This window comes from Ambystoma mexicanum, chromosome 1p, assembly GCF_040938575.1.
Source record: "Ambystoma mexicanum isolate Mex_15411 chromosome 1p, UKY_AmexF1_1, whole genome shotgun sequence".
In the NCBI taxonomy this organism is placed as follows: domain Eukaryota; kingdom Metazoa; phylum Chordata; class Amphibia; order Caudata; family Ambystomatidae; genus Ambystoma; species Ambystoma mexicanum.
The window spans coordinates 581,041,701-581,058,621 of record NC_090921.1 but is presented as its reverse complement, the minus strand read 5'-3'; positions in this window follow the sequence as shown (position 1 = coordinate 581,058,621).

Here is a 16,921-nt window from a genome sequence, read left to right as displayed (position 1 = left end):
GCACGAGTGCGTTGCACCCGTGTCAACTAAGAAGGAATATTCTTTCCCCCCTATGGTGACATTTACCCGTGGTTCCCAGTTAGGGTCTGGTGTCACTGATAGGATAGAATGTACAAGTAGGAGGTAGGGTGGGCACTGCTGAATTTCGAAATTTCACTGGTTCTTTCACAATTGATTCTGGGGGCTCACCCTTTAGCCTAGGCACCAGGTTTAAGCAATATCCACAAAGTAGTGATGGACAATTTCCATCCTTGGATGAGCTCGCTCTCACTTCCCTTGTTGGGTTCCAATTTACACTTACAATAATTTCAGACACTTGGTTCAATTGTTGTGTTCCAAATTATCAATCCACGGTTCTTTATACAGTTTTTTAAGTATTCTTATTTGTTCCTGACCAGTCAGTGTCACAATATCATTGCCAATGCATTTCGGACCTCTGTCCATCATCAGGGCTATTAACACTACTATTTGTAAATCAGTGACATATCCACCATTATAATCCATTCCCAATTATTCACCATGAAGTGAAATCCGTGAAAGAATTCGTAAAGAAAATTCCACATAACAGGTTGTGATTATGATCCACAGCGGGGTTCAACCATTACAAAAATACAGAAACACAAAGAAATTCATTGTAGACCATTTTAAGACACTATTTTCTTGTATTCATTCGAAATATGCACTCAAAGCTCTCTACCTGTTCGGCTTTTTTTCCCCCAGAGTGTATGTTCATCTCTGTTGACAGTATTTCTATGCAGCACGTGTTCTGTAAGTAAATGATTGTATTCATTACTACCATCAGTTGGAATTACAGTCCTCCTGTAACCCTGCGCATTATCCTACTCCTCTCTCTCTTACCTATTAATTGCTTCGCTGTCTTGACGCGCTGGCTTCCCAAAGGAGCTGCTGCCGTCTGTGGTAGCGTTTATGAGCGCTACTCATGTACGCGCATGCGCGCAGTGTCCTATTCTGTACTGCTAATCACTCTCGCGCATGCGTGTGTGATTCTGCCACCTACACTCGTACTTCTTATTACCAAAGGCGGATTGTGATGGGTGCATTTGTGCACTCTGTCACTCCCGCCTTGGTTATTTGTACCATTGGGAAATTAAAGTAACTATTGATGATACTACATGCATATCTTTACTAATACCCATGTCGGTCAACCACATCAGAGTTCCCTGTGAGCCGTCCTATTTCATATATAGGTTCGGTCCATTGTACACCTGTGGGTTTCCTCCACCTGAATTAATGTCCTGAACCACTTGTGGCAGTGTCTGCTGGGGTTGTCCCTACGCTACATTCCCCATGTTCAGTTGTTGGACCATTTGCTGTGCACCTTGCTGCAAGCCAGCTGCCTGCTGCTGCACGGTATAGTTTTGTGCATTGCCCTATTGTGGGGTAGCAGGTTGATTCACCATGCCTGTCCCCATCCCTTGGTTGTTCTGCCACATGCCTTGGCTTCTGCACATGCGCGCCACGTGTCCTGCCACTCCACATAGCCAACACACTGGCGGTGGTCGGGCCATCTGTCCATCTGGCATAGCTGGACTGCCCATTTGTGCGCTCTGGATACCATCTTGAACATTTTGAAAACCTCCTTGGTTACTTCTAAAGCCTCTCTGATTGCTCTGCCATCCTCTTCCTCCAAATCCCCTTCCTCTCGGGTAATATCCCGCGTTACCCTGATTACTCTGGGGCGGGTTAGCTGCACGCTGTGCACTCGATTCGGCTGGGCTTGTTAGCATGGCTGCCTCAAGAGCATATTTTGAGAGCTTCCTTTGGACTAGCTTCGCCTCTTCTCCCTTACGCTTTGCCTCTTTATTTCGATTCTTTTCTTGCAACAGCCTACAGTAATGTGCAATTGTCAACTGGATCTCAGCTCATGGTTTAGCTTCTATTCCTACCAATTTTTTTAGCTGTTTTTGCACCGGTTCTGGTAACCCTTGGCACAATATATGGTAGAATACAGGGATCGATTTCGTCCAAGACTCATGCGTTTCGAGCACCTACGTGTCTTGAAAATTCTGGATATAAAGTACGGATCCTCTGACTCCTTCATTTTTCGAGTCATTATGGCTCCCATATCAGACGTGTCTGGATATAGCGTACGCAGCGCTTTCCATACTGCTGCTCTACAGTTATTAAATGGCGCTCCGTCATGAGAGGTGTTAGTTATGGTTACCCTAGGGTAGCCTGCCCTTTTCCACACATCGTCTGCTCTTTTTCCGAGTATAGCAATTAGGAGACCCATGATGTCCCCTATGGCTAGGGTGATGCCCCCGTCATTTTTTCTAACTCATGTATCCACTTCCCGGCTCCCGATGTCAACATTGGGAGCTTATTTTTGAGATTCTCTCGATCCATGTGTGGCCGTGGAATATATTGCGGTCTTGCTCCCCCCTTTTCTAATAGTGGGAATTGGAATGCACAATCTTCCTTTCTCTTCTCTATACCCCCTCGGTCTCTCGCCGGGGTGGCATTCCCGCCTTGCCGTCTACCTAGCAATGCCCTTAATCTATCAGTATAGGCAGGTGCTGACGCCCCCCTCTGACCGGGGCGCGTGTCTTCATCTCAGCTGGACTGTCCAGCGGACTTCGGTGTCCTACTTATGGACTTGCCCGCGTCTGACCACCGTACCTCTCGACTCCCTGGGAGCCGCGTTTCGCACCGCCTCCCTTCATCATACATCACTTCCTCCACTTCTCCATCGGAGTCTGACTCTGAATACTCCCAGTTTGCACAACTTCTTGCATCATCTTCGTTCTTCCCATCTTCTAGTCTATCAAGGGAACGTCCCCTACTCTCACTACTTTGGGTGACATCCTCAGTGTCATATAACTGAGTGCTCTCTAAGCACTCATCTTCCCTTCCTTCTTGGGAGATTCGTTCCAGTCCCATCTCATCATATATTTTATCAATCGCTTCCCCAATACTTCGGGTGTCGAAGTCATTATCAATAATTGACCCGCTTGTACTTGGTACCGCATCGTTTGCAGGAAATAATTCTTCTATGTCGTCCCAGTCTACAACAGGGTTGGGTTTTTTAACTTCCCGTTGCAAATATTCTAAATCTTGCGCCCTTTGCCTGTGTTTACGCTCTGCTTCCTCATCCATTTCTCTCTGCTTCTTCGCTTCCTCTCTAGCCTTATCTACTTCCCTCATCTGTTCATTTCTACCTTCTTTTGCCCTTCTACTTTCCTCGTCTTCTCGCTGTTTTACCTTACTTTCGTGCACTCTCTTCTCTTCCTCTAACCTAAGCATGTTCTGCCTGTACTTTTCATAGGCTGCATATTGCGTGCGACTGAGCGGTATACCTTGCTCTTCGTGATATAGTTGTTCTCGCCTCAATCTATCCTTCTTTCTTGCCCTTTTGTTTCTTATGTCCACTTCTTTTCCCTTTCCTTTCTTTGCACCTCATCAGACCGTTCACTCGGCCTTGCACCATCACTCCTTTTTCCATCTAACTTCAACAGTATCTGCCCTCCCATCCATTCGTCCTTTGTACATGTTAACTCATCGGTTCCTTTCTGCTTCTTTCCCTCTCTCTCCCTATCTAGAGGTGCACTCGTTTGTGCCTGATCCTTCCTTTCCTCACCTCGCCTCTCTTTTCCCCATGGGACTGTGGAGGCCGAGTCAATTTCCTGTTCCTTCTCTTTCGTCTCGTCACTGCTACACGCAGGTGACTCATATGCAGGCTGCCTTAAGCTCTCTTAGTGGGTAAAGCCCCTCCGACTTACTTCTCTCAACAACTGGTTCCGGCGGGGCAGGTGGCACGGTAGGCGTCTCACCCCGCTCCATACATACATTTAATATCCAGTCTGCGGGGGGTTCTTCTTCTTTTGTTTGTTCAAACATTTTCCAAAGCTCGAGAAAAGCAAGGCGTTTTTCGAGCTTTTTCCCGCTATATGTGGCATGTAGGAAGGTGGTCATCTGCTATAAAACTGCCTTTGACAATGATCCATTTTGGGGCCACGGCATAAACATTTTATTTGCGGTGCCCTTAACCCACTCCTGGCTATATTTCTTCAATTTTGTTGCGTGCTTTGGCAACTGCTTGCATAAGTGTGCAAGTGGGGTAACTTCTTCCATCCTTAATTTTGTCATCAACAAAGTTCATACAGTTTTTCAACTTTACGCTATTAAGAGCAAGCACCACATATGCGAGCTCCAATCCAATTTTTCCGCAAAATGTTATACCAACAGTTTTACTCAAAACACATCAACTCAGTGGCGATTCCCTCTCATTTACAGAATTGCGTAAAGCAAAAATACATTGCCATCAATTAATAGCACAATAATTCCACATTCAGCATACACAGAACATATAGGACAGACGCTTGACAGACTAGATGGACACCAGCTGGTCATACGTATACCTGCCTTCTAATTGTTACCCCGTCATGGGATTTGAACTAACCCCTTTATGACGTCTTTAAACGTCATCGTAGCCTAAAGTCCCCCCTCTGTGGGCTCTGGGTTCAAGTTCCTTCTGACCAATCTTTAAAGCGCAGGAACAAGGCGAATTTTACAGTTTTCTCTCGGGTGCCCCCCCCCCCGGTATTCCTTACAGTTTTTGTCTCGGGTGCCCCCCCCGGTATTCCTTACAGTTTTTTTCTCGCAAATCCCCCACCCCACCCTCCCCCCCCCCCCCCGGGTATTACTTACAATTTTTTTCTCGGGTGCCCCCCCCCGGTATTCCTCCCAATTACTTCAGGTGCCCGGGTTTTTACCCTTTATATCTCTACAGTCTTTCCTACTTTTAACTGTATTAATCTTCTCCACCACCATCCGTTACCTTTCCCCTTCTTACTCTAAGGCCTATAAGACATTTGCCAAGGTAACGAGTTTTGTTGTTTTCACTCACCGATCATCTCTTTTCCTCTCTGGAACTTCAGGATCACTGCCCCTTCCTCTTCCTGCTTTTATGGTTTTCGTCCGATCCGCTGCCCGTGGGAATGAGAAGGGTTATGCTTGCAAAGGTGGGTTCCTTCAGACCCACTGCAGATTTTTTGGGAATGATTACACTATCATTGTCCACGGGGAGCTTCTCAGCCTACTCAGCCGGAATAGCGAAAGGACTCATGATGTAACCGAAGACCCAGAGTTACTTTGTGCCGTCTGTCTAAAGGTGTCTTATACTATATCAATCGATAATCTATAATCGATGGCCCAAACCATCCTCACGCTACCAAGTGTTGATGAGGAGAGGAAATTACTGACGGGCCCATTGGTCAGCACTCACCCTCGAAAACTAGTAATACAAGATAGCTGCACCATGGGAGGACAGAGTGCAGGATTCACATACTCCAGCAAGGTTCAATAATCAGGACTCAGTAAATTGGCAAAGGGAAGTCCGCTTAATGATTACATACATCAGCTTATGGAAATCATCAGCATCACGAACACCTGCCTCACCCCGACTTCCCCGAACATTAGTCCAACAGCCTCTTTTATGGGCAAAATCCGTCATCATTGACGTCTAATTCTACAAAAAATCATCATGCAATACAATTGGTTGGGAAAGGTAACTTAAGTATAGGTGCTATATCTGTATATGGAAATAACGCAAGTGGATTGGATAACTCTTATCGGGTGGGCGCCTACGCCCTTCCCTCTACACCACACGTGATTGACGTCACTACAAGTACGACGTCTCATTGGTTACAGTGTCTATAGGACCCTAGATTACATGGTCCCTTGTGATTGGGCAAGTTACACCCCTAAACATAAATCTGCATTTTAATTAGCAGCTTTAGAGTAGACAACCAGGTGCCTAGTGTCCCAATATTCACCCTTCCTTGTTTCCATCAATCAGTGTTTTAGGGCTGTGTGGCTGGGTATGGTCTCGGATCTGTAGCCTCTAATCAGGAAAAGTTATGGCACCCTCTGGTTCTGGATGACATCAGGCGGTGGTACATCTTCGCGCCTGTCTGGTGACGTGTTGGTTCACCGTGAATTTGCTTCAGTTTCCAACCTTTTGTGCATTTAATTCTGTGTGCGCTTGGCCACCTGCATGGGCCTCTCTTATCTTGACCTTCACGGGCAGGCTGGTATTCTCTGTAGTTGGAGTCTCGTGAGCTCATGCTCGCCTCCCCTTCTCTGGTTGACCTCGATCTCCCCGGTATAAGCCTCTCTTTGTTGAGTTACGATTCCGCTCCTTCTCTGGTCTTTGCTGGGTTTCTAAACTCGGCCTTTCAGGCCTTTGGCCGCCTGGGTACATTTCTGCTTTCACAAAATGGAGTCGCACGTGTACATTGTGCAGTATTGAGGTAGATGTATGGTTGGCGCTTGCCGCTCTACTCTTCTACTAGGCATTGCAAGCAGTATCGATTTCTTAGCCTCTTGCATTTCAATCTTATTTACACACATTCAACAGGGCGGTTGCTTCCTTCTTGTCTTATGGCACCATTCTCTTACGTTTTAACAGTGTCTCTCCCCTGCATCCATTATCATTATCCTTGCAGTTACTAGTACTGGCATTCGTGCTTTCAGTAGCCAAGTCTGTTTGTTCTCGGGGCTGCTCGGGCCCTTGGTTTATTTTCATTGGCCTTCCATTAAGGCTTTAGGGGTCTCCTCATGGACCGTGTGCAGGTATTCCTCATTCCGTATCAGTGGCTGGTATGGCTGTCTGATAGGGTATCGTGCTGCCCAGGGTTGTCGCGTTATGACTGCTTCAACCGGTATTGATCTCCTTACGTACAAGGGGCAGAGTCCCAGTACGGCTCTCTGTTGGTTTTATTTGCTCCTCATACGTCACGTACCATGGCAAGTACCTTACTGGCAACTCGCAATGGGGGGCAGGGGTGCGGGTCATATCTGGGACCTCCTCTACAACAGTTTCTGTTAGGCCTCTCAGGGCCCCCTTCCCCAAGGTTTAGGCATCTTTTCACAATGTTTAACAATGTCTTTTGTGGGCCTCTCAGGGTTTCCTGCCCCAATCCTAGGCCCCTCTTATTCAAACAAAATTTCACCTTGTCAAAGTGCACCGTTGCAACACATAGCTCTACCCAGGGGTAATGTCAGAGACTTTTTAAAAAAACCTGGGCTTTGGTTCCTCCTCTGACTCCTAACCTGTGTCTTTTGTACTCTGTTTCTTCCCTTTCGGCCCCTTTCCCTCCTGGGTTCTTTTCCAGTCGGGCTTTGTTTCTCTTTCACCTTCTTTCACATGTCTTTGCTTCAATGGTGCACACCGACACCCGTCTCTCTTCTTTACTGTGCCTCTTTCACACTCTTTTTGATGTTATCATGCCCCTGGCACATTCTGTTCTTTGGTTGTGCACCCTCGCACCTTCCTTTCTTTGTCTCGTGCCTCTTGCACTTAACCTTTTCAACATGCAGGTCTTTCATACCCTCTTTTCCTGCTTTCTGGTCACTCACACCCTCTCTTTATTTTCTCTCACTTTGTATTTCAAGTTCCTAATCTGTTGTGTCGCTCGCACCCTTATTTCCTGTTTCAGGTCGCCCGCACCCTCTCTTTGCTTTCTTTCACTCATTTTCAATCTTTCACTTGCTTTCAATTTGTCGGGTGGCTCTCACCCTCTCTCTGCTTTCTTTCACTTATTTTCAATCTGTCGGGTCGCTCGCACCCCCTTTCTTGCTTCATGTCACTTGCACCCTCACTTTACTGTCTTTCGCTTCGTGCCCCTTGCACACTCTGCTTTTTCCTTGCTTTCTTTTCGCTTACCGCTTTACTTTCTGCTTTCAAGCCTCCACTCCCGCACCAGCCATCCTCACATGCCAGTGTTCCTCTCCTTCACATAGCGAGACTGAGCCAGACAGCGCATTGCCAGCGAGAAGCTCCCCGGGATACGGGATGTCAGGTCAGGGTCTCACCACCAGCCCCCTCAGATACCACTGGGGAAGACAGACATCCCAGGTGAATGAGCACTGGCCTGGACACGGCCAACAAAGACTGGCCTGGACACCGCCAACATGCAGCAACTCACCTTTCTCCGGCTTCACAGAGACACAGCTCCTTCACCACTCTGCGACCCCTCTGCTACAACGGGCCAGCATCTCGGCATCTCGTTCTCCCAGGCTTCTTGTGTTACTGCCTACATGTTCCAACCAGCAATCCCAGCTCGCTCGTACTTCTAGCCAGACTCACACCTTTTATACCTGAAGTAATTGTCAAGTGGAGTCAGGTGTAAATGCTTTGGGTTGATTGCCTGCCCATGCCTGACTCTATCAGTAGGACAGCCTACTGGTGTTACATGGTAGGCCTCATTTTGTATCCCTATGTTGTCTCTATGGGTAATCCTCATTGCTCCCGATTGCCTCTTCTTCATCCCAGTACTTATTGAAAATGGGGGGGCAGGAGGGCGATGGGGTGTGATTGGAAATATCCATTAAAGCTGAGGGAGAGTGGGCTGGTGTATAATTGGGAAAGGGGGGAGTACCAGGTCTCATCCTTGGGTATTCTCCTCCCAATCCCCCATGAGCCTCAGCTCAGGTGATCTGCCCTCGCTTGTCCATCTGCAGAGTCGGGATCCAAAAGCAATGGTCCTTCCCTGGCCACCTGAATGGAAGATCCTGGGGAAGTAGGTGGGAGAATACCATCAGGTTTCTCGCACCATGATAAGAGTTTCGCAGTTTGTTTCCACTCTTCATAGCATACTTTGGGCCTCATTACAATTTAGGTCGAGTAGGAAAATGCAGCAGTAACGCTATTACTGCTACATTTACCGATCCGCCCAATCTCGAGTTGGGCGGAAGTCGGAGTTTTACCTCCAGCTTTTTGCTGGAGGTAAAACTCTCCCCTTTCTGCCCATTTTCGATTTACCTCCCCACCGCAACTTGGGATCGGCGCAAATTGCACCAGACCGAGTTGCAGTCACACTAATATAATTGGGCGGTATCTCAGTGCTAGCAGCACCGGGATACCGCCCAACCCCTGATGGGGCCCTTTCTCTGCATTTATTATCGCATTTATTGATGCAGAAACCGCTGCCTCTACATCCGACTACTCTGTCGACCCATCCCTCCAAGGAGAATACTTTTCCGGTTATTTGATATTGTGGTCTGTTAAAACAATAACGTATCTATCTTCCCTGCGCATCCCTGCATTTTTATATTTCATGAGACACTATCTGGATCTCTCCTGTTTTTGGACCTGTCAGGGTATATTTTAGTACCTTGCTGGGAGGTACTTTATCTATCAGACGTACCTCAACATTATCCATCATATGTTTCTCCTTTGTATAGTTCTTCATATGGGAAGTCAGCTGAATTCAAGTATTTTATAACAGATTATTGTCCTTCAAATTGTCCTCTTCTCAGGCACAGTGTAAGATGTAACAAGCATTGTGCTTTGTGTTCAGGTACTTCTTGAGGTATTTATACTCTAGAGCCAGTCTTGGCATAACGCATGAGGGAGCACACAAAATGCTCTCATCAGACATCTCTCTCCCCACTGGGCCCATGGCTTGGTACCACATGTTTATATGAACAGAATCAGCCATATAGTTAGACAGGTGCCTAGAGTCGTCTAACACACTTCTTTTCATTATTTTCATCTGCATGCTTACTGCAGGGAATTACTTAGTTGCTGTTTCACTTTTCATGATAACAGTAGTTATATTTCTGTTCACTGGTCTGGCAACATTATAAAGGACCAATTCTCTTAATGCCATAAAAATAATAAAATAAAGGCTACTAAATGTAAACAATGTTGCCATAAGCATAATTGCTAATGTGTATACCGTTTGAAATTTATTGGAAGGGTTATTCCTTGTAAGTGCCAAAAGTAAATAACTTAACAGGATTACAAAATCCCATTGTTTTCACCAGAGAAAAGTTATTTTGAGTCTCTTTGAGAAGTAAATATTCACAGGAAATAATTGTGTTAGTTTGGCAAGAAAGCTTCTTTCAAAAATAAAATATCTTTTATATCAAACAATACTACTCAAAACAATATCCCATGCTCCTAAAAAGGGATAGGTGTTAATTAAATAGCATAAAACCAAGAAAGATATGATTGTAATAGGAAGCAATTGTTATTTTCCTTTTACTGTGTAAGTATTTGCCCTTATTTCAGGCAAGCATCATTGAAAAGACATTGACCTGTCTTGTCTGTATATCCATACAAATACATTGCTGCTGATTGGCCCTTGCCATCGATCTTGTTTGTACTCTTCCCACATATTCTTCACTTTCATGCTCGATGTTGGCAGGCAGTGGGCTCTCTCCTTTGTAGAGTTTGATGTCACTGAAGTGCAGTCAGGCCAACCTTGCTTGTAGCTTTACGGATGTCAGTGTAACCATTCCACTATAAATGGTCCTTCAAAATGGGGCTTGTGTCACCGTATCATGAAGTTTCTGCAAAGTACTGTATCTCTGGTAAACAAAACGAATGGCTTGAGCAAGGCTTCGGGTTCAACTTGTTCATTTGCTTTATCAATCTTCTTCGACTCCCACTGCCGCCGTCGAGACATACATTTAAGTGACTCTGTGAAAGCTATTAAATAATCATGTGTTTCATGACCTAACAAAGTAGCAGTACCTTCTGCATCAGTTTGATCTCGAGTGGCAGGATCAAGGGGTGTGTGCATTCGGCGTCCCCTCACCAGCTCATCTGGAGTCAGGTGATGGTCAGAGCCAGGCAGATTGCGTAATGCACATAGGGCTAAAGGAAGGCAACAAAGCCAACCTATTTGCCATGTCTCTTTTAGTTTAGCAATGCGCTCCTTTCGGAGGCTGTTGATGTGTTCACAGATGCTGTTTGCTTGTGGGTGGTAAGCAGACGAAAATGTATGCTTAATACCAAACAGGATAGTGCTGTGCTCAAACACCTCATTTACAGAATGCGGTCCATTGTCAGACCGCAGCACTTCGTACACTCCCCAAATTAGAAATAACTCATGTACGAGGAATTTAACAGCACATGTGGCATCTGGACATGAGCATGGACATGCTTCGATCCATCAAGAAAATGACATACGACTACTAGCATGTACCTGTAGCCATTACAAATGTGGAGCATATCTACATAGTCAATATGCAAATGCTGAAATGATCCCGTAGGAAGGGCTATTGCTCCTCTCACTGTTCACAAAGAATGGGCAGCAATAAACTTCTGGCATGTCAAGCAATTTACAAATAAATCTGCAACATGGTCCGCCAAATTTGGGACAAACCGATCCTCCAAAATCAGTACTGCAAAAAACACTATTGATGTGGGTGCTGGGTGATGCAATTGATCTAATGCTTCTTTAAGCAGCCCTAGAGGCATGACTGATTTCCTGGTGCTGTCCTGCCGTCACATTGCATCCGTGGGGGACAATGAGCACCCCCTTCATTTCCATACCTCTTGCTCCTCTGGTGGTGAACGTCCCTGTAATTCAGTTATTTGTACTATGGTAGTACATTAAAACCCTCCTTCAACACCATGTTCAGAGCAGTCACAATGTCCGATTACTCTGAAAGTTATGCTGCTCTTTTTGCTCCAAGATCTGCAGCCTCATTGCTTCAAATTAAATCTGCACCTGTAGTGTGTGTTGCACACTTCACTACAGCAATGGGAGTTGAAGTGCGTCTATGAGCCTGTCCACTAATGTTGCATGCTGTACTGGTGTGCCGTCTGCATAAAGGAAGCCACGCCTCTTCCATCGTGCCAGTCCTCCGTGTATTATTGACGGCATGTAGGTGGAGTCGGAATACACTGTTACTGCCACTTCTTCATGCACTTTAAGTGCCAAAATCAACATTAACAGTTATGCTCGCTTTGCCGAGAAATGTGCTGGATATCTCGCCCTTGTCACTGTCTGAAAGCTGTCATTCAGTTTTGCTTTTAATACACTGCTGTCCCACTGTGCTGTTTGCCAGTGCTCTGGTCTATTGACCCATGACCCGTCAATTAAAAGAATCATCCCCCTACTAGGGCATTTTCTTTAACATGTGTTTTCTCATCATAGTATTCAGTGGACCTAGTGCAATCATGTACGGTGTCTCCTTCCTTCACTGGTTCTGCTATGAATCTAGCTGGATTCACCACTCAACACCTGACAATTTTGATGGATGGGTTGGATATAATTACTTCTTATCTGGACGCTCTCTGTGTGGTCAATGTGTTTTGGGCTTTTCAAGTATAGCAAATATGGTATGCTCAACATATAATGTAACTGTGCATCCCATAGTTATGCTGGCAGATTTCTCAATCGCAAAGGATGCTGCCGCCAATGCTTGCTCACAGAGATAATTACCTTTCATTATTGGATCTAAGATCCCAATGTAGAATGCTAGTGGCTTGTGTCCCATGGTAGTGTTCTGTGCGAGAACAGCCGTCATCACTATTCAATTTGAATGGGAAAATAAAAAGAATTCTTCATTGTAATCAGGGATCCCTAACACGAGATGTGCCAATTTGCTAGCTTTTTTCCCCTTTATTTGTTTATGGTTTTCATTTCAAAAAGAAAACCTTTACAAAATAAGAATTCACAAAAGTTCAGAAAAAGATAACAGCCTTCCCATTTACAGTATAAAAGAATATCAATATACAAACAGCGCAGATCACAGGATAAAATAACAGAAATAACAGAGTTCAGCTAGAATATAAGAAGTAAAATTAACTGGGAGGAATACAGGATCCTATTGTGATTAAGCCACGTACTACAGAAAGAAATCTAATCAGTGCCAGCTTTAAAGCCAAAGATTGACCATGCAACATGTCCCACCACATTATTTCTGGAAAAACGTGTTCTGTGTTTGAGATGAATTTCCCAAAATAACTCAGGCGCTGCAGGCTGATTGCTTCATAGTCTAGAAGAAGATGCCTAAGGGTTTCCTTAACATTTGTACTTAGACAGCAGCGACATGGAACATGCCCCACTAGGCGTTTCTGAATTCAATTACTTCACCTGTTAATAAAACATTGAAACGGAATCTCATATATGCAATTCGCCAATAAGGATCAGGAAAACGAATCAAGTATGGTTCCGGATTGCCCGTAGACTTCCAGTTAGAAACCAGATGGTTGTATATCGGGGATTTAAGCACACATTCCATAGTATTACACCAATCTAGATTTTGTATCCTACGCTTTACTCGAACAGGGTTCGCCAAAAGATCGTCAAGTGACACCCCAATATTCCTCAGTGCCATCAGACACACTTCTTGCAAAGACATTAACCACATAGACTCTGGTTGCCCAGCTTTTAGTTTATCCCCTATATCGGCATAGAGACTATTTCCCTTTGCTGCAATTAGATTTCTATACAGGGAGATTGTTTTCCACTCAATCACGCTCCCCAGAGACTGTAAACCTAATTCATATCTCAGGGCAGCCAATGAGATACATTTCGGCAGACAATAGAGCAGTGATTTCCAGATTTTGTGACTCAATCCTGTGAACAAAATGGCAGCAGTTCTAAACCATAACACAACTTGGCAATCACGTTTAACTTATAAAAGTGAATTAACGGTAGTATAGACTATTTACAATACTTCTGGGCAACCTTTCTCATTTGAAGTATCAAGTAGTCTGCCCGCTCCACAGTACAACTCCAATACAGTCAAACACTGGAAAGCCCAGATATCGCAGTGATCTCATTTTTGCAAGTTTATGTTTCTTCAGTAACCAAGTAAATGGAGATAACTTTTTCTGGTTGTTTAAACACATAATCACTGATTTCTTATCATTGATCACAAGACCATTGCTGATGACATAATTAAAGAAGTCGTTAATTTGACGCTGATGTCCTATAGGTGTGCTATCAATTAATAAGAAGTCATCAGCATATGCACACCAATTTATTTTCCGTCCCTCAATTTTAGGGGAGATCAGGGAAGCGGCATCTAGACAGTGACCAGCACCTGACACGTACAAATTAAAAAGTGTTGGAGCGAAGATACACCCTTGGCGTAAGCCATTCATAGTTTCTATCGGAAAGGACAATTTTCCCTCTGTATTAAGTCTCACCTGAATCACGGATCCTTCATGCAGATGGACCAATATTGTCAAAAGACCCAGAGAGATCCCCATAGACAGAAGCTTCGACCACAGTACTACGCGATCTACAAGATCGAATGCAAGGGAGAGATCGATTGCCACTATATATATATGTACAGCATCCTTCTTGCAAGCTTTTTCTTGCAGTAAAGTGAACAGTAATCCGCCAATCTCCGTCCCCATAGCCTTGCGGAAACCAAACTGCCTATTCGACAATATAGAGTAGAGTCTGACCACTTCACCATGTCCTTAAGGACAAGACCCGCAAACATCTTTGACTCAATGTCCATCAGGGCTATGGGGTGGTAATTTGCGGGAAGGGTCCTGTCTCCTTTCTTATGGATAGGAATGATATAGGAGACATGCCAGGATTCTGGAATAAGTCTATTCACCTTGATATCAATAAACAGCAACACTAGTGATTTGGCCCACACCTCAGGGTTTGCCTTCAGCGTAACATTTGCTAAACCATTCGGACCACTTGCTCTGGATGAACTGGAATGTTTTATTTGGGTTTCTATATCTAGGATCATAAAATTGAAGTCCCATGGTTGAGACCTAAGTGCAGCAATTTTTACAGGGCATGTGATGTTTTTCAGCATATAAGCAGGTAAAATAACCTGCCCATACATCCTCCGATAGACAATTAGATTTTGCTTACACTTGGGATGACTCTTGAATATTAAGTAGGTGCCAGAATTGTTTTGCAGAGCCCTCTTTGAGAGCTATCAACATTGCTTCATTGTCGGCTTATTACATATGTGCCTTATGTCCCTTTATCCAATTTGTCAGTCTCTGTTTCAATCTACGAACTCTTGTTACCTTTACTTCCCAATCAAGGGAGCTGTTCCACCCCCAGCCCCCTCGAATCACTCCCTTACAAATATTTTTGTGTTGACTCACTGGAGGGTCATATTTATATAGGCGCTTAGACTTACGGGGCAAACCTCCTCTTGCTTTAATAGAGTATGTGAGCAGTGAGTTCAAATATGAAGGAGGTAGCAGACGTACAAAGTTGAAGTCCCAAGAACATCTGATACAAAAACCATAATGAACTTTTCCACATTCCCATCATGCCATTGAATTCTGTTCCTTGAAGAATTGACTACCAACGAAGATTGAAACCAACCCTCAATAGTCTTCTCAAGATCCACCCTAATCACAAGCTCCAAAATCAGATGGTCACTCCAATTGGTTTCTATATTACATTTATTACAGGCATCAAATAATCTTTGGGATCAAAATACATGATCAATAGTAGAAACTCTGATAACGTCTGACCAGGTATGGGGATCAAGATCTTGGTTCAGAATTACATTTGCATGGAGAAGACCCCAGTTCCTAAATAAATTATGCCATAAGTACCCCTGAATACATTTCCTTGTAATTCCTACCAGTGCCCCTTCAGTTCTTTGTTTGCTGTCGCTATTTAAAATTGTGACAGATCCCAGGATTTTTTGCAGGCCTGTCCCAAAAGGTATCTGCGCATTAAAGTCACCCGCTATTAAAATATGTAACCCACTATATTTCATTATCTGTTCGGTTAAACATTCATTTAACCTTCTCATAGTGCAGCTAAGGTCACATACCGGATTCCAATATATGTTTATGACAAGTATGTGGCACTGAATACTTGCAATTTTCATCTCCAGAACTACTGCAAAGACCGCCATTGTGATATCAGGAGATTCTAAGATCTTGATTCCCTCCCTATTTTATATCGCAATTAAGATACCACCATATGGGCGGCCCCTGATCCCCCTTTTTGCAAGTTGGTGCTTTCAGACGAACCCATCTATGTGGAACTCTGAGGTCATCCATGATTCCTGGATACAAACCACCTGACAATTTCTTAACTCCAAACATAAATCGCCCGAGGAGGAAAGATGGGACATACTCCTAGAATTCCAGGAGACTAAGACTAGGTCATTGGTCTGATCAATCTGGTTAAAGATCTTGTCTCATAGATTTCAACTGTGATATGGAGTCCCTTAAGGATAAAGCAAGCCATCCCCAGCTTTGTTCATCCTCCACCCTTGGGGCATGAAGCTCATCCATCATCTGTCCTCTCCCATCTTGATTCAGCCTGGAGATAATATATTCTCTCTCCCTATCGGGAGACGGTAGGATACCCAGACTAAAGATCAAAACATCATATCCCAACCGATTGAACTGTGACACCTCAAAAAACATTGCATCATAGACAGATCTAGAATGAAACACCAGTCTAACATGGTCAAAGCGCGTTGGATGGATGAAGTCAACTAATTTTAGGTCCGCTGAAGATACAAGTCTAATGGAGGGTATCTCATTAAAGAGGGCAAAAACACATTCACGATTCACTGAGGGAGGACCCCCGTAATCAAATAGGTGGTAGAGAAGAATGCTCACATTATCAGGGAAGCAAGGTTTGCGCCATTGGACAGACTTAAGATCACTCTGGAATACAGAGTTCGGGTGCTTTCCTACAGGACCTTCTGAATTGAATTGGTCATGTTCTTTCTCATTCCTGTCTTTCTCTCGTGGCTCTTCTTCAAAATGCAAAACTATCCCTTGCTTCCCCCTCCGCAACTCAGTCATACCAGGAGCTGGAGGTAGTGCTTCTGCCAGATAACTCAGTTCTTTGGTCCTCACTACCCCCTCTGCACCCTGTGCATTAGTAATAGCGGTAGGCGGAAGCAATGGGATGTCAGAAGAACTTGGATCAAGATGTAGCATTTCGACAATAGTAGATCGAAACAAAGTTACTAGAGTGTTGTTTTCCACTAGAATGCGTTTTCCTCAGAGGATTTAACCTTTCGTGGCAGAGCCTTATCTTCACTGACACCTGTTCCCCGCATTACCTCAGGAGGGACTGGTGATATTACTATCAGGGAACCCTTGTTACTCTGTGTCTCTTTTGTAGCTTGAGCGGCCTCTATCTGTTCTTTAAAGACCTCAGCAAAAGTTGTTGGGCCAATTTGCATGTCATTT